This window comes from Salvelinus namaycush, chromosome 41 (assembly GCF_016432855.1).
Source record: "Salvelinus namaycush isolate Seneca chromosome 41, SaNama_1.0, whole genome shotgun sequence".
Lineage (NCBI taxonomy): Eukaryota > Metazoa > Chordata > Actinopteri > Salmoniformes > Salmonidae > Salvelinus > Salvelinus namaycush.
In genome coordinates, this window is record NC_052347.1 from 3,965,702 (window position 1) to 3,988,479 (window position 22,778).

At 41.7% G+C, this 22,778-nt stretch overlaps 1 protein-coding gene across 2 annotated transcripts in view; it reads left to right on the forward strand.

Annotated features, from left to right (window-relative positions):
- The window catches only part of LOC120034403 (insulin-like growth factor 2 mRNA-binding protein 1), a 58,860-nt gene that overhangs the window by 20,010 nt on the left and 16,072 nt on the right, over window positions 1-22,778 (forward strand). The window lies entirely within an intron of this gene.

Here is a 22,778-nt window from a genome sequence, read left to right on the forward strand (position 1 = left end):
GACCATCAGTTGATTGAATAAACTGTTGGACGAATATACATTTTAAACCTTATAGCAGTGTTTATTGTTGATTTTTAGATCAATAGAAAATAATTGGCAATCATTTGGCCATTAATATTGCATAGAAACATCAAATCAATAGGTCTATATGGGCATAGGGCCTCAGGTGATATGGCAGAGCCTGTCAAATTGGGTGGGTTACCGAGAAAGGGACAACGAAATATCATCGTTTTGGAAGATAAATAGCTGCAAGGTCATCCACCTAGGTAGCCTGCTCCTACCTAAATGAATACATTCTTAATAACTTCAACCCAAATCTGAGTGGCAACTTTTTCTAATGATCAAACTGTAAGTAATTAAACGAGTAGCCTATAGACTATTCTTGAGCTATAATAAATATATGGGAATCATTTCAATCAAAGTTAATAATTGACTTTACATGCTGTGAAGTGGACATGCCTTTCTCTCGAACCCATATGCAGTGCATAAAATGTAGGCTACTGTTGCGCACAAAATGGCGCACGAGGGAGTGGTGAGCGAGAGGCGCAGGCAGCATCAAGGCATAGTGGTACTACGTGGTGTGCTACAGTAGGTTCACTCTCCGTTCTCCTAAAGTGGTCTATGTTCACCGTTTTTCCACTCAACCTATAGCCTACTGACCATATGCACAGGGCATAAAGTGACCAGACTCCAGTAGCACATCTACAGTGTGAAGAAAACACGCATTGGAATAGTATTAACAACTGTCGTGCATAAATATTTCTTTATTATTCCATATCGTATGTTGGAAATAAATAAAGGCACTCATCGCCCTGCGTGCGTATGTAGATGGGTAGATTCTCTCAACCGTGCTCTTATCCGAATGGAAATATAGGCTTTATAAGTCTTTTTTAGTAATCGGAATGGTATAACAGAAAATAGATATTCATAAGTTATGTGTTAATAAAGTGACAATGGCTAAGTGTACTCGATGGTGATCAATATCTCGCCTACAACGTGGAGATTGCGCACTGTTAGGCTACTGTGCCACACAAAATGGAGATCTTGCGGCTGCCATCTTCTCATGGCGAACGGGTCATTGTGGAGAAACGCGTGAACTTTGAGCCAGACTAAAGGTACGTCTCTCCGTCTCCACTGCTAAATGAACTCCAGAGTTGTTGTCCTCGCAGGTTCAGCTTCTTCTCCTACCAATACCAGCCACCGCAACGACCACCCCACGTATTCCAGGCAATGGCGCCAATGCGCTCTCGACTGTGTAGGCCAGACCTGTAGAGTAGACTCATTTCAACAGTTAAGGAGAGGGTCCTTGGCTGCGATTCGCATCATTGATTCATGTGCACAGTGTATTAACGGATGTAGGATCTTAATTTGAGCAGCAACGGGAAATATTCATTATTATGAGGATTATAATAATGGACATTTTTGTAGGGACTGATACATTTTTCGTTAGGGCAAATCGAATCTGAAATTTCGAAATGGAAATTACAAACTTTAGGAGCCTTTTTAAAACTCAAATACACTATAAGTTTGTATTCCCCGCTATGCAGGAAAATTGTCAGCATCAAACGAGTGATCAAATCCTACATCTGTACTTCAGCTTTTTGCAATAGAATAGGCTTAGCGTATGCAAGCCACAACTCCGTGATAAGGTGGCGAAAGCACAAATGGTACTCAACTACTCTGAAAATGCAACAGAACGCCTGCATATCAGATGCTATCAATCTCACCCTTTCAGGCGATTGTTGGTTGAGGTGTGTTTTTTTTGTGTGGGATTTTGATTCAAGCAATTACGTAAAATCTCAAATATGATATCCATATATAGCCTATTAATATATATGATGTCATGTAAGAGGAGTGCCAGAGGCAGCTCTGTGAACAATGAGCCTCGGTGTGCGGCTGACTGTCTGATAGTGTTCCACGTACCCTGCGCAGCCTATTTTAAGTCAGGGGAAGCCCATCCCCCGCTATGGCGGCTGCACCTCAGCTGAAGCTGCGGCCCATTTGAACAGTACAATTGTTTGCTGCTTAGTGCTACCCCCTGACCATGCCTGCCCTTTCTAAACTCTTAAACTACAGCTTTCCATAACCACTCCGGGGTCAAGAGTTGCGGTGTATGGTGCGGGTCAATCCGCCATTGCTGCGATGGAATGAGCTAGGATCGAAAACCTAACCAGATTTGTTTTGGGCTCGGGAACTGTGGAATTTCGGCGTCTGGGAAAGGGAGGAGTGAGTGAGTGAGAGGAGGGATAGAGGGAGGAAAGGAGGAGGGAAGAAGGTGGAGCTCGTAACGTGATAATGTACGAGAGGACCTGTGTGCCCTCCCCTGCTGGTTGCCATGGCAGAAGCCCCACATTCCTCAGCTGAGCAGAGCTTTTTTCCCTCAGTCCATCCGTGTGTGTGCGTGTGTGGTGTAGTACTGTGATGCGTGAGAGAGATGACACCAAAAACACAGAGGCACCCAGGGGCCTCAAACTGTCAGGACTGACCGCTCCTCACACACACACACACACACACACACACACACACACACACACACACACACACACACACACACACACACACACACACACACACACACATACACACACAGACACACACACACACACACACCACAGAGATATACACACACACACACACACCACAGAGATACACACACACACACACACACACACACACACACACACACACACACACACACACACACACACACACACACACACCACAGAGATATACACACACACACACACACCACAGAGATATATACACACACACACACCACAGAGATATACACACACACACAGACACACACACACACACACACACACACCACAGAGATATACACAAACGTTGATGACCAGGCTTTATTGTTTACAGCAGCATAATAGTCAGTAACACCTTACCTTGACTCTATTTTAGAAAACATCCAAAGTTGACTAATAAGCAGTAAATACACATGATAATAAACAGCTGCATAGAGTTTAATTTAAGTAGGCATATTTTTTAATGGTTAAGTGAACAATTACATAATTTACCTCAACAGTAATGTACACTATATTAATCATATTGTAAAAGTGGTATAGGCAACATTATCAACTGGGTGGTTTGAGCCTGAATGCTGATTGGCTGACAGCCGTGGTATATCAGACCATATACCACGGGTATGACAAAACATGTATTTCTACTGCCCTAATTATGTTGGTAACCAGTTTATAATAGCAATAAGGCACCTCGGGGGTTTGTGGTATATGGCCAATATACCACGGCTAAGGGCTGTGTCCTGGCACTTCGCGATGTGCTGTGCCTAAGAACGAACAGCCCTTAGCTATGGTATATTGGCCATATACCACACCCCCTCGTGCCTTATTGCTTAATTATAAACCTACCATTGGTCATTAATAATTTTCCTTGTCATGAAGTGTTAGGCTATTACGGCCTAATAGTATGTTCATGCTTTATCTGAGTAATAATATGTTTATTATGTAACCCTGAAACTGTCCTGTTCCTTTAGTGCTTATGAATGTATTATGAATGTATTATTAATGTATTATGAATGCTTTATTAGTGCATTCGTTTTTTTATGGCATTGTCAAAAACATGGTTGTCATATACTTGATTACTGTTGATGCGTTTCCAACGATGAGGAGCTTTTATGATTCTGAAATATATGGGACTCGAAGATAAAATGATTGATTCGATTGAAGGTCTTGTAGTGTACTGGAGCAAATCAACAAATTCAATCAAGCGATTTAAAAAAAAAACTAGAATGCCATTGGGTGCTTGATTGCAAAGAAAATAGCATCCTTTACCCGAGTTAAGATTTGGTCATTTTCTGGAATTGATTGAGTTTTGTTTCGATAAAATTCTGGTTAGAAAGAAATCTTATCATGCCATGGCATATTTGGGATCTCCAGAGACGAGGAAGCTACAGTGCCTTCCAAAAGTATTCAGACCCCTTGGATTTATTCACAATTTATTTTGTTACAAAGTGGTAATAAAATGTATTTAATTGTACTTTTTTTTGTCAACAATCGACAGAAAATACTCTGTAGCCTAACGTAAAAGTGGAAGAAACATTTTTTCAAAGATTAATAGAAATGAATTAACTAGAATATAGTTGTTGCATAAGTATTCAGCTCCCTGAGTCAACAGATGTTAGAAACACCTTTGGCATCATTTAAAGCTGTGAGTCTTCTTAGGTAAGTCTCTAAGAGCTTTGCACACCTGGATTGCCCATTATTCTTTCCACAGTTCTTCAAGCTCTGTCAAAATGTTGGGGATCATGGCTAGACAGCATTATCAAGACTTGCCATAGATTTTCAAACAGATTTAAGTCAAAGCTGTAACTTGGCCACTCAGGAGCATTCACTGTCTTCTCAGTAAGCAACTCCAGTGTAGATTTGGTCTTCTGTTGTAGGTTATTGTCCTGCTGAAAGGTGAATTCCTCTCCCAGTCTTTGGTGTAAAGCAGACTGAAGCAAATTCTCCTTTAGGATTTTGCCTGTGCTTAGCTACATCACACTTTTTTATCTAGAAAACCTCCCCAGTATTTGTTGATGTCAAGCATACCCATACCATGGTGCAGCCACCATCATGCTTGAAAATAAGGAGGCAGTTACTCAGTGATGTGTTTGATAGATATGCCCCAAACATACTGCTTTGCATTTAGGTCAAAAAGGTATTCCTTTGCTATTGTTTTTTGCAGTATTACTTTAGTGCCTTGTTGCATACAAGACGCAAGTATTCTGTATATTTATTTGTATTCATTTTTTTCACTCTGTCATTTAGGTCATTATTGTGGAGTCTCTACAATGTTGTTCATCCACCCTCTGTTTTCTACCATCACAGAACTGTGTAACTGTTTTAAAATCACCAATGGCCTCATGGTGACATCCCTGAGCAGTTTCATTCCTGTCCTGCAGCTCAGTTCAGAATGACAACTGTATCTTTGACGTGTCTGGGTGGTTTAATATATAATTCACAGCATAATTATTAACTTGACCATGCTTAAAGAGATATTCAATGTCTGATTTATTATTGTTGCCCATCTACCAATCACTGCCCTTATTTGAAGTTTTCAAAAAGATCCTTTATCTTTGTAGTTGAATCTGTGCTTGAAATTCAACGCTTGACTGAGGGACATTACAGATGTTGTATGTATGGGGAACAGAGGAAGGGTTAGTCCTTCAAAAATCATGTCAATCACTATTATTTCACACAGAGTGAGTCCATGTAACTTATTATGTGATTTGTTAAAGCCAAATTTTACTCCTGAACTAATTTATGCTTGTCTGAACAAAGGGGCTGAATACTTATTGAACAACTATATTTTAGTTTTGACCTTTAAGTTGATTTAAAAAAAAATGTAAATAATATTTCTTCCAATTTGACACTGCAGAGTATTGTGTGTAGATTGTTGACAAAAAAAGGACAATTAAATCTATTTTAATCCCACTTTTGAACACAATAAAATGTGATGAAATCCAAGGGGTCTGAATACTTTTTATTTGTATATTCAAACAAACAAAATACGTTGTTTTGTTTGTTTTTGATCTGTCTTTAATCGTGAATCATGAAATACTAATATGCGAAGGGAGCAGGACCAGGCCAGTGTCAGGGGAATCAATCCTCTACCTTCAACCACTGCTCCTCACAGTAGCCTTGTCAGCCCATCCACCATCCACAGAGGAAATGTATTGTGACATATCAATACATTTTTGATTAGGAGAGATTCATCCCTCTCAGCGGGTTTTCTCGGGCCAATGAGGTTGCCCGAGTCTTTGAACTCTCCCGGCTATTCTTGCTACTGTAGTGTCTTTGTAAGGCAAAGATTCATTGTCTTTTCATTATGTAATAATGAATAACTTGCGTTAGAGCTGGGTAGGTGTGCACTTGTAGTGAGTACCAGGACTTTGAATTTAGACTCAAACTCTGTAGAATATAGAATATCTGACTCCAGTACCTCAAATTAGTACTGGCACCTATTTAATGCCAAGCAGTGGTATCCCCAAGTGGTATCCCCAAGCACACTGAAGCTCAGCGTGTGTAAAGAACATGTCATCCATGCTGCCAGTTGACGACTGCATACTGCCGGTTGACTGCATACTGCCGGTTGACTGCCTGCTGCCAGTTGACTGCCTGCTGCCAGTTGACTTCAAGAAATCTCACCAAGTGCTTGTGAGATTTCCTCTCCCCTGCCACTCTTTCTTTGCGCTCTTCTCCACCCCCTCTCTCGTTCACAACCCCCTCCCTCTCTCCCTCCCTCGCTTGCACACTCTAGCTATTTAAAGCATGAAGTACAGTATTACATCCACAGAAGGGTTCATGTGTCTGTCTTTGAATGACACACTGAGGAATATTGTCACTTCAGGCTCTAGCAGCTCGATCAGTCGAACCAGCGTACACTGTTACGATATTTGGTTGCCTTTGCACCTTCCCATTAACAATGAAATATTCATCTCTGATTTTATGCTTGCTAGATAGTCCCCATTAAATATTTACTTATCTTCTTGTCTCTCATACGTAATAGCTGCTCCTATAGCAGACATTGTGGGTCTTTCATATTTTTCAATACGTGAAGCTGCCTTTTTTGCTTCCTTTCTCCCTCACTCTGTTCTCTGCTCTTTGAAAAATGTGAGTTAGCGTCTTAGTAAGAAACATTTCAACGAGCATAACCAATCCATGCAAGTGTAGCTTTCAGTCGGTTAACAACGTCAGGCCGTTGCTGTTGAGCCATATCGGAAGTGTGATCTCGCTTCTGTACAATCCCTTGTTTGTTATGCAAATACTTCTACATTGCAATTCATGTGATGCATTTCTATCAATCATTTATCAAAACAGTTGTCAGCTCTTCTGACATTCCTGTAGCCTATCTGTTACTGATGAGCACAGAGCTCCAATCATCTCTTAGTGCCATTGTTTTGCTCTGTACGTTGTTTGAATTTGAGATTCCATCCTCAATAGGATTTTCAAATAGTGCATTTCAGTTACAAGTTTTGTGTAAGGAAGTGAGTGGTACAAATCCAATTAAATGCTTACTTGCAGGTTCCTTCTCAACAATGCAAGAAATATAATAAGTAATACAATATAAGAAGACGAAAATAAAGTATATGGCAGTAGAATATCATACGTCATACATTTTTTAGCATAAGTATAATACAGGAAAGCACAATTTATAGTCCAATATTTCCACGTGTGTTGGGGATAGGGGGTATGTGTATGAATTTCGCAGTTTAATAACAGTATGGTAGCAGCAGTTGTGATGTGTGTGTGTGTGTAGCATGAATGTATATGTACTGTATGTGTGTGTTTGTATGTGTGGGTGTGTGCATGTGTGCTATGGTGCGAAGAATCAGAGCAGGTGGTCAGTCCAGTTTGACTGTTCAGCAGTCTGATGGTTTGTAGATAGAAACTGACTGGTGATGACGTGCATATTTCAACGAAAGCCAACCGTTTATTGTGTTTGAGTGGCTAGAGATGATGGACGATTTTCGGGTTTCCCAGTTTTGCTTTCCGACTTCCGACTTTCAATTTTCTTTGATTCGTACCTGGAAAGTGCCCATCTCCTTCCTTTTGGGCATAGTGTGAAGATAATTTTAAACCGACACAACCCACCGGGCACAGCACGTCATTTCAACGTGGAAATGTGGGACATGTTTGGTTGAGACATTAATCAATGAGATTTCAACCTTTATTCACCCACTCAAAAAGAGAGCCAGAAGTTTGTTCAATTCCCAATATGTTATCACTATGCCCTCAACCATCTAAAAGCACAACTAAGTTCCAATTTAAAAAAAACAATGTCTCGTTTTTGGTTTAGTTGTCATCTAATGGCACTTTCAACCATTTTCGAAGCACAACAAAGTTGAAATAGGAATACACTCTCAGATATTTTGTATTTATACAACAACTTCATGTGTTGTCACTGTGCTTCATCTAATAGCACAACCAAATGACCTGGATTGTAGTTGAGATTACATTAAAAGTACATAGTGCAAGTGATCAATGCTGTTCGAGATTCTGCACAGATATTTATATTGTGAAAATCTCCACAGATCCTGCGACCTTTGTATGCTGTCTTCTTGGACATGCACATTTTCAGTGATTACGTAAAGACTTTTATAGTTACAGTAACCTTATGTGGCCATGGATGATTTACTAATTTAAGGTTGAATAAAAACTGCTACATTCGTTTGTAAGATAGCCTTAACTTGAGGCTAGTTACTGTGTTACAAAAGTCATATCGAATTGTGTTAGGTTGAGAACGCAACAAAATATCAACATTTAAAGGAGATTTATGTAATGCTTACATAGTTCCATCTGAGCCACTGGCTTAATCCTATAATTTAACATTTGTTTTTGGTTTAGTTGGAGACGTGAATCCAACATATAATTTGTTAACTTGTCGACAAGTTAATAGGCTATTTACATAATAGCAAAACTGATATTGAATTGTGTTTGGTTTTCAACGCAACCAAATATTTGCATTTGAAGGAGATGTATATTTTGTGCCACTGACTTAGTCTGACTTTAATTCCAGTTTGTCTACAAATTAATAATTGATATATTGGATTAAATTTGCCATCAAACAAAGCTTGAAATCCTAGGCCTTTAATGTATTGTCTATTTTTAGTTGAACCCTGGGTTGAATTGAAACAATAGCTGTTGATGATTTTGCAAATGCTACACTGAATAAAAATATAAATGCAACATGTAGTGTTGGTCCCATGTTTCATGAGTTGAAATAAAAGATCCCAGACATTTTCCATACCCACAAAAAGCTTATTTCTCTAAAATGTTGTGCACAAATTTGTTTACATCCCTGTTAGTGAGCATTTCTCCTTTACCAAGATAATCCATCCACCTGACAGGTGTGGCATGACAAGAAGCTGATTAGAAGCATGATCATTACACATGTGCACCTTGTGCTGGGGACAATAAAAGGCATCTCTAAAATGTGCCGTTTTGTCACACAACACAATGCCACAGATGTCTCAAGTTTTGAGGGAGCGTGCAATTGGCATGCTGACTGCAGGAATGTCCACCAGAGCTGTTGCCAGATAATTTAATGGTAATTTCTCTATCATAAGCCACCTCCAACATAATTTTTGAGAATTTGGCAGTACGTCCAACCGGCCTCACAACCGCAGACCACGTGAATGGCGTTGTGTGGGCGAGCGGTTTACTGATGTCAACGTTGTGAACAGAGTGCGCCATTGTGGCGGGCGGGTTATGGTATGGGGCAGGCATAAACTACGCACAACGAACAAAATAACATTTTATCTATGGCAATTTGAATGCACAGAGATACCGTGACGAGATCCTCAGGCCCAAAGGTTGTGCCATTCATCCGCCTCCATCACCTCATGTTTCAGCCCGATAATGCACGGCCCCATGTCGCAAGGACCTGGACACAATTCCTGGAAGCTGAAAATGTCCCAGCTCTTCCACGGCCTGCGCACTCACCAGACATGTCACTCATTGAGCACGTTTGAGATGCTCTGGATCGACGTGTACGACAGCGTGTTCCATTTCCCGCCAATATCCAGCGACTTTGCACAGCCGTTGAAGAGGAGTGGGACAACATTCCACAGGCCACAATCAACAGCCTGATCAACTCGAATGAGATCTGCATGAGGCAAATGGGTGTCAGACCAAATACCGACTGGTTTTCTGAAAAAGAAGCCCTTACCTTCTTTTAAAGGTATTTGTGACCAACAGATGCATATCTGTATTCCCAGTCATGTGAAATCCATAGATTAGGGCCTAATTTATTTACTTCAACTGACTGACTTCCTTATATGAACTGTAACTCAGTAAAATCTTTGAAATTGTTTCATGTTGCATTTGCACTTTTGTTCAGTGTGTATAGGCCTAAATAGTATCATTGATGATATATGACTTATAGAGAGTATGGTTACGTTTTATGTGCTCTGTTAAACCTTCCCTTTGGAATGACTTCGATAGCAACAGTGAATCTATTTAGTTATTAAGATATCTGTAAATAATCATTATCATGATAGCACATTGGTAGTAGTTAGGGATGAATATCAAAGTTAAGCAAGGCTGGGCTTGGTTAAAAGCCTAGATGGGAAACCAAGTTCATAGCTGTAGTTAGATCAACTCTCCGGCAGGAGTTGCTGCCCAGCTTAGTTTTTCTTTCTTATAGTGGATATAACGTTGAAGATCTGACGTTGTTTCATGTACAAATTCAACATATTTTACAAAAGGTTTGTCTTTGTTGAAAATGGGTTACCACGATGACATAATTCTGTGGTTGAATTCACCCCCAAACAAACAAAAGTTGATGACTTTTTGCAAATCCAATGTATTTTCCAGGTAGATTCCACATCACAATACGTTGACAAATTACGCTGAAACCACGTTGATTCAACCAATTTCTGCCCAGTGGGAACTGTCTCTTTTATTCATATAGGCCTACTACAGTTCACAGGTGTAGCATTTGGGATGATTAACCATTTCTCCAAGTCTTCCCGCTCTGTAGTTTTTTTTCAATGCGTTCTATATAAGTACCTTTAGAGCACCCTGAGAAAATAAGACTCCTACATGCTATTTCTCCCCCTTTTTGTTGTTCTGCAATTCTTTCCACACGGGCAAATTTGTTTTTGAAGTGTAATGCACCAGGTGAAGATTGTAATCGTATAGACAGCGGCAGTCTTTCCACCAGCTCTCTGTTCTCTCTTCATGCAACAGACTCTACCTACTTATGCAAGATCTCCCTGTGTTTGTTTTTTTGTTAGCATGTCTTGTTTTGGGCATTTCCATATGACTCAAATCCCTATAGGTTGCTATTTGAAGGATTTCTGAGAAATGACGAAATGGAAGAACAGATTTCTTCCCCCTCACGGCAAGGAGAAAGAGAGACGAGTGATTAAAAGAGTATAGCTTTATGTTCTAGTAGTCGGGTCTACTGTAGATTTAGGTGAATACGAGCAGGAGTAGGCAGTGACATAGACAGCCTGCTATAGCAGCAGAAAGGCCCAACTCTTTGTGCGTGTGGTGGCTCTTCCCCGACGGAGTCCATTGCACATTTAGGGTTAATGTTGCATCGGCGCCTCCTGATTGCCTGGCTAGCGGAGTGACCTTTCACCCCATTGTAGGGCAGGGCGTGGAGCAAAGAGAGGAGGGGGGAAAAAGGGAAGGTGGGGGCAGCTATCAGGTATTCCAAGGGGGAAGGGGGGGAAGGAGGGTCAAGTGGGGTGAGAGGGAGGGGGGAAGGGTTGTAAATATACGGTGTAGGGGAGAGTGGGGTAAGTTGAGCCAAAGGGGTAAATTAAGCCATCCTTGTTTCTAGGAAACCATTAACAAAATTTATAATTTGACCAAATATTTGGGAAGACGTCATCATTTCATGCAGTCTGTGAAGCAAGAAACCACATGGAAAAAGCGGTAAGCAAGATATATCCAAAAAACAGATTTTTGCCAAGTCAAATTTATTTATTGTGTTCGAGGTTATCAAAGTAGATCATTCTAAGATTGTTCAGTTGGGGTCTCTATAAGCTTCAATATGAGGTCCTTAACATAGCATGAAAGTGCATCCTTGTAGATGTGTGGGCTAATATAGTCAACATGTTTGCCTTGGGGTAAGTTGAGCCAATGGTTGAGCCAACGGCAAGTTAACCAAATTGAAGTGTTTTCTTCCCAGGTGTAATGCAAGGCATTATCTCTGGGATATGAGGTAACAACAGGGCCTGGCCTATGTTAAAAGTGTTTTAAAAAGGTTAAAGTGTTTGTTAGGTGTTAAGCCTGTGTTAAAAGATGCATAAAATGATTAAAAGACAAAAAAGTGATTGTGATTGTGTTGAATTGTGTTTGGGAAATAAAGATTGACATGGTTTAAAAAATATTTAATTCAGTACAGAAATGTGTACGCGGCTTAACTTACCCCATTCCCAGGGTAAGTTGTGCCAAGAGACCACTTTTTTGGACAAGCTATGTTTTTAAAACTGTAATGTTTACATGAATTCTGATCATTTCCAAGGATACCCACCATACTGAAATATATGTAGATATCTTTGTTAGAAAGAATACTATATTTCGCTTGACGGAGTGATGCTGAATGTAAAAAATGGCTCAGATTACCACACTCTTCCCTATCTCTTGTCTCATGTCAGTGCTCATTGCTTGCACTCTATGTTGATGAAGTCATTTAGCCTCCATGCTATCTTGAGAGCTTCTTGGGTGGTAGCAAGCCTTTTTTCCACAAGAATTGTGATAAACACACATCCACTACACGTTTCTGAGTACTTAGCTCCATGTCTCTCATTGGTCCTGTCTTGTGAACTGCCTTCCTGGAGTCATGGGCACCAACAACATCCTGGTATGGACCTCATGGAATCGCCATCAAGATGGTGCCGACAGACACGGTCGCACTGTTTCCTGCTCCTAGCCAACTTTTCAGTATATATATTTTTTATGTTATTTCTTACGTTATTTTCTCAGAACATTTATTGTATTATTACCTTCAGCCAGAAATATCTTTTGGACATTAGATCGGTGGTCACTCACCAGAAATTCTAGCAGAAATGTGACTTCCCTGACCTGGATCCTTTGTTTGCATACCATCCACCACTTCTGAGTATATTACTCGCTAACGTTCAGTCCTTGGACAATAAAGTAGACGAGCTCAGGGCGAGGATCTCCTTCCAGAGATACATCAGGGACTGTAACATACTCTGTTTAATGGATTCATGGTTCTCTCCGGAAAATATTGTCACTGTCCATTCAACCAGTGGGGTTCTCCGTCTATCTCGCGGACAAGAAGAAAAAACTCTATGGGAAAAAGAAAGGCAGGTGGGGTTTGTTTCATGATTAACAAAAGACAAACTAGCCAAATATCAAAAATATGTCCGTAAACACTCGAGCCAACTGGTTTGCACATGCTCTGCGATCGCGGCTTGGGATGCCCAGACGCCATCCCACAGAGCATGTGCAGACCAGTTGGCTCGAGTGTTTACGGAAATATTCAATCTCTCCATATCCCAGTCTGTTGTCCCCATGTGCTTCAAGATGTCCACCATTGTTCCTGTACCCAAGAAAGCAAAGGTAACTAAGCTAAATGACTATCGCCCTGTAGACTATCACCCAAGACCCACTACAATTTGCATATCTCCCCAACAGATCCATGGATGTCGCAATCGCCATTGCACTGCACACACTGCTCTATTCCACCTGGACAAGATAAATACTTATGCAAGAATGCTGTTCAGCCTTCAAACTCATCACTAAGCTCAGGGCCCTGGGTCCTCCTTGTGCAACTGGGTTCTGGACTTCCTGACGGCCTACCCGATGTGGTGAAAGTAGGCAACAACAACTCTGCCACACTGAACCTCAACACAGGGGCCCCACAGGGGTGTATGCTAAGCCCCCTCCTGTACACCCATGACTGCGTGGCCTCACACGTCTCCAAATCCATCATCAAATTTGCTGACGGCACAACAGTGCTACGTAGGCCTGATTACCAACACAGATGAGACAGCCTACAGGGTGGAGGTGAGAGCCCTGGCAAAGTGGTGTCAGGAAAATAACCTCTCCCTCAACGTCAACAAAATGAATGAGCTGATTGTGGACTACAGGAGACAGCAGAGAGAGCACACTCCCATCCCCATCGACGGGGCCGCAGTGGAGAGGGTCAAAAGCTTCAAGTTCCTCAGCGTGCACATCACTAACAACCTGAAATGGTCCCTTCACAATGACAGCGTGGTGAAGAAGGCGCATCAGCACCTCTTGGCTTGGCATTTGGCTTGGCCCCTAAGACCCTCACTAACTTCTACAGATGCACCATTGTGAGCATCCTGTCTGGCTGTATCATTGCCTGGTACGACAATTGCACCATCCACAACTGCCACCTGCTACCATCTAGAAGGCGGAGACAGTACAGGTGCATCAAATCTGGGACCGAGAGACTGAGAAGCAACTTCTATCTCCAGGACATCGGACTGTTAACTTCTTGACGCTAGGAGGCAGAATGTTTATGTTTGGAAAAATAACGTTCCCAATGTAAACGGCCTATTTCTCAGGCCCAGATGCTAGAATATGCATATAATTGACAGATTAGGATAGAAAACACTCTAAAGTTTCCAAAACTGTCAAAATATTGTCTGTGAGTATAACAGAACTGATTTTGCAGGCGAAAACCTGAGGAAATCCAACCCGGAAGTGCCTCTTATTTTGAAAAATCCCTGTTCCATTGCCTGCCTATCCTCCATTTAAAGGGATATCAACCAGATTCCTTTTCCAATGGCTTCCACAGGTTGTGAACAGTCTTTAGACATAGGTTCAAGCTTTTATTCTGAAAAATGAGCGAGATTTATCAAATCGCGTCAGTGTCCTTGATTAGTTATTGCGCGCGAAAGTGGTATCTCAACATTTTATTTCTGTCTTGTATTGAATTACTTTACCCTCCGGTTGAAATATTATCGATTATTTATGTTAAAAACAACCTGAGGATTGATTTTAAAAACGTTTGACATGTTTCTACGAACGTTACGGATACTATTTGAAATTTTCGTCTGCCCTTCAAGACCGGCACGAGCCTGTGGATTACTGAACATAATGCGCAAACCAAAGGGAGGTTTTTGGATATAAAAATCATCTTTATCGAACAAAAGGAACATTTATTGTGTAACTGGGAGTCTCGTGAGTGCAAACATCCGAAGATCATCAAAGGTAAGCGGTTAATTTTATTGCTTTTCCGACTTTCTTGACCAATCTACATTGCTGCTAGGTGTTCGTAATGTTTTGTCTAGTGATCGATAAACTCACACAAACGCTTGGATTGCTTTCGCTGTAAAGCATATTTTCAAAATCTGACACGACAGGTGGATTAACAACAAGCTAAGCTGTGTTTTGCTATATTGCACTTGTGATTTCATGAATATAAATATTTTTAGCAATTTTTATTTTATTTGGCGCTCTGCAATTCAGCGGTTGTTGATGACAATTATCCCGCTAAAGGGATCCGTGCGCCAAGAGTTAAACAGCCACTACTAGCGGGCCTCCACCCAGTACCCTGCCCTGAACCTTAGTCACTATTCTAGCTGGCAACCACCCAGTACTCTACCCTGCACCTTAGAGATTGCTGCCCTGTGTACATAGAGTCATTGAACACTGAACACTTTAATAACATTTGCATGCTGTTTTAGCCACTTCACATGTATATGCTGTATTCTAGTCATGGCTCATCATATATCATTTCTTTTTATGGATTATGTGTGTATCGTTTTTTTTTCTTTTTTCAAGGTATTACTGCACTGTTCGAGCTAGAAATACAAGCATTTCGCTGCACCTGTGATACCATCTGCAAATCTGTGTACGCGACCAAAACATTTTGATTTGTGTGTGTATCTGTGTGTATGTGTGTGTGTATGTGTCTATGTGTATGTGTGTGTGTGTGTTTGTGAGTGTGTAAAGGTGGTTGTTTTTGTGGTGTTGCTCGCCTATTCCCATCTTCACCAACAGCAAGGTGGACACTGATCCAATTTCTTAACTAGGCTTTGTGTAGTGGTTTTCATTTACTTCTGTAGTCCGCTCGTAATCTCTCTCTCTCTCTCTCTCTCTCTCTAATCAGCTTAGAACTTAACCATTGGCCTGCTATCCTGCAGATTCCCAGCCCACCCCATAAACACAACACACAACACACAATACACAGCACACAGCACACAGCACACAGCACACAAAACACAAAACACACACACACAATCAGCTTTCTTGACCACCATTCCCAGGATGGATAGGCTGTTGACCCTTCACATTACAGTATAGTGTATACAGGATCTTAATTTGAGCCAGTTTGCTATAGCAGGAAAATAATCCTACAGCAACAGGATATGTGAATTATTATGTGGATTATAATTAAAGGCCATTTTTTTGTAGGGGTTGATGCATTTTCAAGTCTGACATTTCAAAGTGGAAATTACAAACTTCTGGAGACTTAAACCTCAAATGCACTCAACGTTTAAAATATCCTGCCCTGCAGGAAAGTTCTCCTGCAACATGGTGATCAAATTAAGATCCAACATCTGTAGTGCTCTCCTGAGGCTTGCTATATCAATTACTACACTTTGGAGAAACAGCATGAAAACCAAAACATTCCTTTAACATGTTGAACTTTGTTAATTTTGCTGAAATAACAGATGAATGATTTGAAGTATTTTTAAAAATAGATATTTGTTTGTATCCCTGTCAATACTACCGAATCTCAAGGTATGATTGTATAATAAGCAATATCTGCCTTACTACTCCATTACTATCAACAAGTTGTTGGTATTTTTGTGTAAAAAGATCATAATGAAGGTGCAACAACTGTGTCTACCAACCAAATTGATGTAATTTGGGACAATTGAAGGATGAGTGTGGGGCTTTAGGGTGTACGTTGTATGACAACCTAACATTACTGAGGTCAATTATGGGAATTAGCTGAGCTTTTCAATTAAGTGATTGCAGTTCACAATTAGCGCTATCGTTCTCTCTGAGCACAAGCTATGGTGCTGCTAGGCTACATCCTTTGCTATTGTATGGCCTTGTTGTAATCGTTATTATCTGGAGCCTTTGAGCTTTGTATGGTGAGAGTGGATTTGGTTTCTTTTAGGGTTGAAATTCAGGCTAGAGTTCTATTGCATCCCTGTGAAAAAGTGCTACCTCTTTTGAAGGGCGTAGGCAGCAGAGAATGGCTATTAGGGATGTGAGCTGTATTCAGCTAAGCTTAAATGTGGAATGATCGCTCAAAACCAACACAGAATTGAATTTAACGTTTGATGCGTATATTGAAACGGTAGGCATTCTGAATGCACCGTTTGTAGAATACACCGTTGGAACACACCGGTTATGTGTATAGCCCTAATAATTGTGTGCTGAAATAAATTCTCAATGTCAATGTTGCCAGACTGGTCTTTTTTTATGTGAAATCGAAACATGAATTCATAATAAAAAAAAAATTTTTTTTAAATAATCATAGTAATGTTTAATTGTCAAATTCACCTGATAGTTGCAGTGAAATAAGCATCTGGCTGTAAAAAAACGGATAAAATCTCTGCGTTATGTTGTCTACACGCATAAGGTCCATAGCTGTAGGAAGAAGACGTGAGCATTTTGACTGAAGGGCTTTGTAGCGGTAGTACAATGCCAACATATATCACGGCTTTGGCAGTTCGCTGCTTAATCTCGTTACCCAACTGCTCTATACACTCTTAGAAAAAAAGGTCCTATCTAGAACCTAAAGGGTTTGTCGGCTGTCCCGATAGGAGAACCCTTTGAAGAACCCTTTTTGGTTCCTGGTAGAACCCTTTTGGTTCCAGGTAGAACCCTTTCCCCAGAGGGTTCTACATTGAACCCAAAAGAGATCTGCCTGGAACCAAAAAGAGTGTACATAGGAGCCGTTAATCAGTAGCCAGTTTTTTTTTTTAAGAGGCACCTTTTTGAAGTCCCCACCCCTTTCCCTTCCTCCATCTCTCGCCCCTCTCCTCTGCTCTCCACATGCATTGAGAGGAAGTTAGCTTTGAGTGGGGGTGTGTGCATGTGGGGGAGGGGCGCAGTTCACGGAGAGAGAGAGAGAGAGAGAGAATGCACACTGCTGTCTTTGAAGCCTATTGTTTTTTATTCTCTCTCTCTCTCTCCGCATTTCATTCCCCACTCCCCCATCATCCTCTGAGCTTGGTTGCTGATTGGCCAAGCCACCGACAGGGTGAAATTAGACAGGAAGTAGCTCTGGATAAAAAGAAAAGGCAAAGTGGTGCTACATGACTGAGACTTCATGTGTTCTCCATTTCCTGCTTGACCTTTCACCTCGCAATGGGCCCCACATAGTTCATTTGGTGGGATTTGGAAGTCTGCAGCTACCCTGGTGTGTGTGTGTGTGTGTGTGTGTGTGTATGTACTTCTTTCATTCTGCTGAGTGGGTTGAGTTGTCGTGGGCCCCTTTGTGTAGTAGACTGTATATGTAATGCTGTTGTGTAATTGTCACTATTCTACGGCTACGCCATCTTCCCTAAAACAAATTTTGGCCTCCATTTTCAAAACTCCATGGTCTGTTGTAGTTATACTCTCAAATGAAAAGGACAGTAAGGGTTACTTAGGCCAACCACCCACTGACTTAAGTTTAAAAGTGAATCACATAATCACAGTTTGTATGTGTGTATTTGTGTTGGTAGGCGTTTACAGTATGTTAGTATGATCATGAGTATTTTATCTATGTGCCCTTTTATTTTCGCTAGTGTGTTCAGACCTACATTTATGGTGTGCCTTTGTTTGTTTTTGACTGTATTTTGTAAATCAAGGGGCGTCTACAAAGTCTGTATGCACTTGATGCGTGGGGTGTGGGTGTGTTGGTGTTTTCAGAACACAAAGTGTGCGTTTGTGTGTTCAAACGTGAATGTGTGGCGCCTAAGTGACTACGTGGCTGTGTTCATTTGTACTTTTTTTTTATTTTTATTTTTTACAATACTCATTCTGATGTATGTTCAAATGTGCACATGTGCGGACGAGTGGGTGTGTTTGTTTTTAATCTGCTTGGAGGGTGTGTGACTTGGTGTGTTATGTGTGGGCGTCTGGGTGTGTGTTTATGATTATGGGCTATGGAATGCTCGTCGTTGTTTTTCCTTCCACCGGGAGGACACCCGAGTCCTCCAGCCCTGCTGAGACTGGCCCGTCATGCATCGGTGAGCCACCGGTGGGGGGCGCTCCAGGGGCCTTTCCAATGCTAAACAGACGGCCTGATGGGAAGGGGAGGCGAGCCACCCAGGGCGACATGCATGCCTGTGTAACAGCTCACTGTGAAAATCGCACCTCCTCTGTGTATGCGTGTGTGTGGTTGTGTACATCTTACCCCCATGTAAAATTACCTGAGGGTGTGTGTGCTATGCAATTGAGCCTGATTTTGGCATGGAAACGGCTTCTTTTTTTTAAAATACATTTGTGGTTCAGTATGAAGTTTTTAGTATTGTAGTTGTGTTTGTTTATTAAATGGTGACATGACACTGTAGAGCAGAGTTCTCCAATAAGCGGCCCACAGGTGATTTTATTTTTGCCCCCAAGGTTTCTGACCAAAATAAAAAATATAATAAATAAATATACAGTACCAGTCAAAAGTTTGAACACACCTACTCATTCAAGGGTTTTCCTTTATTTTACTATTTTCTACAGTGTAGAATAATAGTGAAGACATCAAAACGATGAAATAACACATATGGAATCATGTAGTAACCAAAAAAGGTTTAAACAAATCGACATGCAAAGCCACCCTTTGCCTCGATGACAGCTTTGCACACTCTTGGCATTCTCTCAGCCAGCTTCATGAGGTAATCACCTGGAATGTATTTCAATTAACAGGTGTGCCTTCTTAAAAGTACATTTGTGGAACTGTTTTCCTTCTTAATGTGTTTGAGCCAATCAGTGGTGTTGTGGCCCTATTTGGTAAAAGACCAAGTCCATATTATGGCAAGAACAGCTCAAATAAGCAAAGAGAAATGACAGTTAACTGCACCTCAGATTGCAGCCCAAATAAATGCTTCACAGCGTTCAAGTAACAGACACATCTCAACATCAACTGTTCAGAGGTGACTGTGTGAATCAGGCCTTCAAGGTTGAATTCCTGCAAAGAAACCACTACTAAAGGACACCAATAAGAAGAAGAGACTTGCTTGGGCCAAGAAACACGAGCAATGGACATTAGACCGGTGGATATTTGTCCTTTGGTCTGGAGTCCAAATCTGAGATTTTGGTTCCAACCGCCGTGTATTTGTGAGACGCAGTGTGGGTGAACGGATGATCTCCGCATGTGTATTTCCCACAGTAAAGCATGGAGGAGGAGGTGTTATGGTGTGGGGGTGCTTTGTTGGTGGCACTGTCTGTGATTTATTTAGAATTCAAGGCACACTTAGCCAGCATGGCTACCACAGCATTCTGCAGCAATGCGCCATCCCATCTGGTTTGGGCTTAGTGGGACTATCATTTGTTTTTCAACAGGACAAGGACCTAACCCACCTCCAGGCTGTGTAAGGGCTATTTTACCAAGAAGGATCGTGATGGAGTGCTGCATCAGACGACCTGGCCTCCACAATCCCCCGACCTCAACCCAATTGAGATGGTTTGGGATGAGTTGGACCAGGGAGTGAAGGAAAAGCAGCCAAAAAGTGCTCAGCATATGTGGGAACTCCTTCAAGACTGTTGGAAAAGCATTCCAGGTGAAGCTGGTTGAGAGAATGCCAAGAGTGTGGAAAGCTGTCATCAAGGCAAAGGGTGGCTACTTTGAAGAATCTCAAATATAAAATACATGATTTGGTTAACCCTTTTTTGGTTACTACATGATTCCATATGTGTTATTTCATAGTTTTGATGTCTTCACTACTATTCTACAATGTAGAACATTTTGAAAATAAAGAAAAACCCTTGAGATGAGTAGGTATTCTAAAACGTTTGACAGGTAGTATATAGTATATATTATGTAATTTTCGTTATTGGACATAACATTTCAGGAAATTATATTGAATGTACATTTACATTTTAGTCATTTAGGACACGCTCTTATCCAGAATGACTGAGAGCTCAAGGTGATTATAATTTAGGAAATCTGTTCCCAAATATTCCCATGCATAAATATGTGATCGTATCCCAAAGTCATCAAGGCTTGAAATGATTCTGTTTTTGTAAAATACTATATCTGTTTAGGATTCTTGCGGGCCAATTTGCAGTGTACAATTATTTATAACTATGTTCCGGCCCCCTGACCATCCTCTGAAAAATCAGCCCACAGCTGAATGTAATTGGGGAACCCTGCCGTGGAGGCCTATCCTTGAGTGAAATGTTGCGGGAGAGATCTTCAAAGGAGAGGTACAGTGGAACCAAAATTGAGGACATGAGTATAATGGAGGACAGAGGGTCAAGCCATTCAGTTAGGACCTTTCGAAACCTCTTTCAAGTCCATTTTCCCTTACATAACCAACCAGTGTCTGTACAACATGTACACACATACATACAAACACACCTTCGTTCTCCTTCACAGGTCTGCGCAAACGTGCTACCTTACACTTTCCCTCTTCCTCATTTTCAACCATGTTTGGGATGTCTGTCCTTTATGGAGCGTACTCTCTCTCTCTCTCTCTCTCTCTATTTTTCCCACCTGCTGTGCTTCTCCCACCCCACCCTATATTCCCTGACCATTCTATTCTTTCACATGGTAAACTAACTCCTCCATGCCCCTCCTATGAGACAATGCTATGGTCTCACCCCCAATAGAGTCTCCTGATCAGTCTAAAGCCCTTTGCTTTTGACCCCACCAGCGCAAAGCTGTAGACTTGAGGCTTCTAAGCGTCCAGGCCCCTCTTCTTTCTCCCATTGTCCTGTTGGTACCAACACACGCTATGTACGCTAGATGCTACCTCAAGGACAAAGTCAGTAACACAGACATAAACATTCATTAAGCTTCAGCTGAGATTCGTTTTTCAAGAATTTTAAATGTTTGTTCATTTTGGAGTATTTGCTGTGTGAGTTTGGGAGCATGTGGAGGGAAGACCACCCCTGAAGGGAAGAACAACAACAGATGAATGGGTGCAACCATATTGTCTCCTCACCCCTCATCCATCTTCCCCTCCCCTCCCCTGTCGTCATGGCGTCAGCCAATGAGATGCCTGGGAGTTGGCGTTCAGTGTTGTCTAGGTTCATTTAATTTCACAGTTGGTGTGGGTGTGGGGCGGATGGTTGAGGGGGGTTGAAGGGGCAAAGGTGAGTTAAGTGTTGGGTGGAGGGCTATGTAGATGTGGGGGTTGGGTGGATGGTTACGTCTATTGATGTATTGATTTGCGGGACAGAGACTTTGATGGATGAAGAAGGGTCTTCGCCGAGGAGGAGAAGTACCAGTTCAAAGGCCCACCCGTCCCCCTCACTTGCTCCCCTCACAAATAGCCTACCGTGGGTGGTGGAGCCTGAAGCACTGCCATGATGTTGGCTGTTAATTTGGTGGCTTGCACAAGTTTCCCCAAAACGGACAAAATTATTTGTTTTCAAGACTGTGGTGACCTTCGAGTAACTGAACCACTCTCTGTGGCTAAATAGTCATTAGTGCCTTAAGATTGTTACAGCACATTCAACACGTTGCTGAACTACCGTCTAACAGTGTTGCACAGGAAACAGGAACCTCTTAGCCTGATCATCAAAAAGCCCTGAAACCTTTCGGAATGTTGCTGCTCTTGAAAACAACATGTGCCGTGATTGTATTGGGTTGCTTTATTGTAATATATGTGTAGAATGTCATTTACCTGAGGCCCATGAGCTTAGATTGGCCCTTCCATGTGTTTTGTTGTGCAGAGCCCAAGAGGCGAGGCAGGGGATTTGTATTGGGTTGTGTCTCTCCTGGGTGTGGAAACTAAGGTTCAGAGGTCACAAGGGGATTCCCATATATTAACCCTTTACAAACCAGCAGAGCTGTGAGCTGCCCCTCCCTTATGACCACTGGTGCCCGTTCTCTCCTCCACACACACACACAACCCCTCACCTCTCACATAGATCATTAGAGCTCCCTCTGGAGTTTCAACTAGGACGCTGGCAACCGATTGCCAGCTCTGTGTTTCAGTTGCCCTTAGGCACACAGATCTAGCATCGGCTTACCCTCTAAAATCTGATGGGAAATGCGAAAAATGACCGTACATCTAGGGGCGACGTCATTCTACTCCCAGTCAGAGATTCTAAGGGGTTAAATCAGGAACATTTGATAGGCTACTATTACCTACCTGCTACCCCTCCCTGTCCTCTTTTCTCTCCTCACTATGTTCC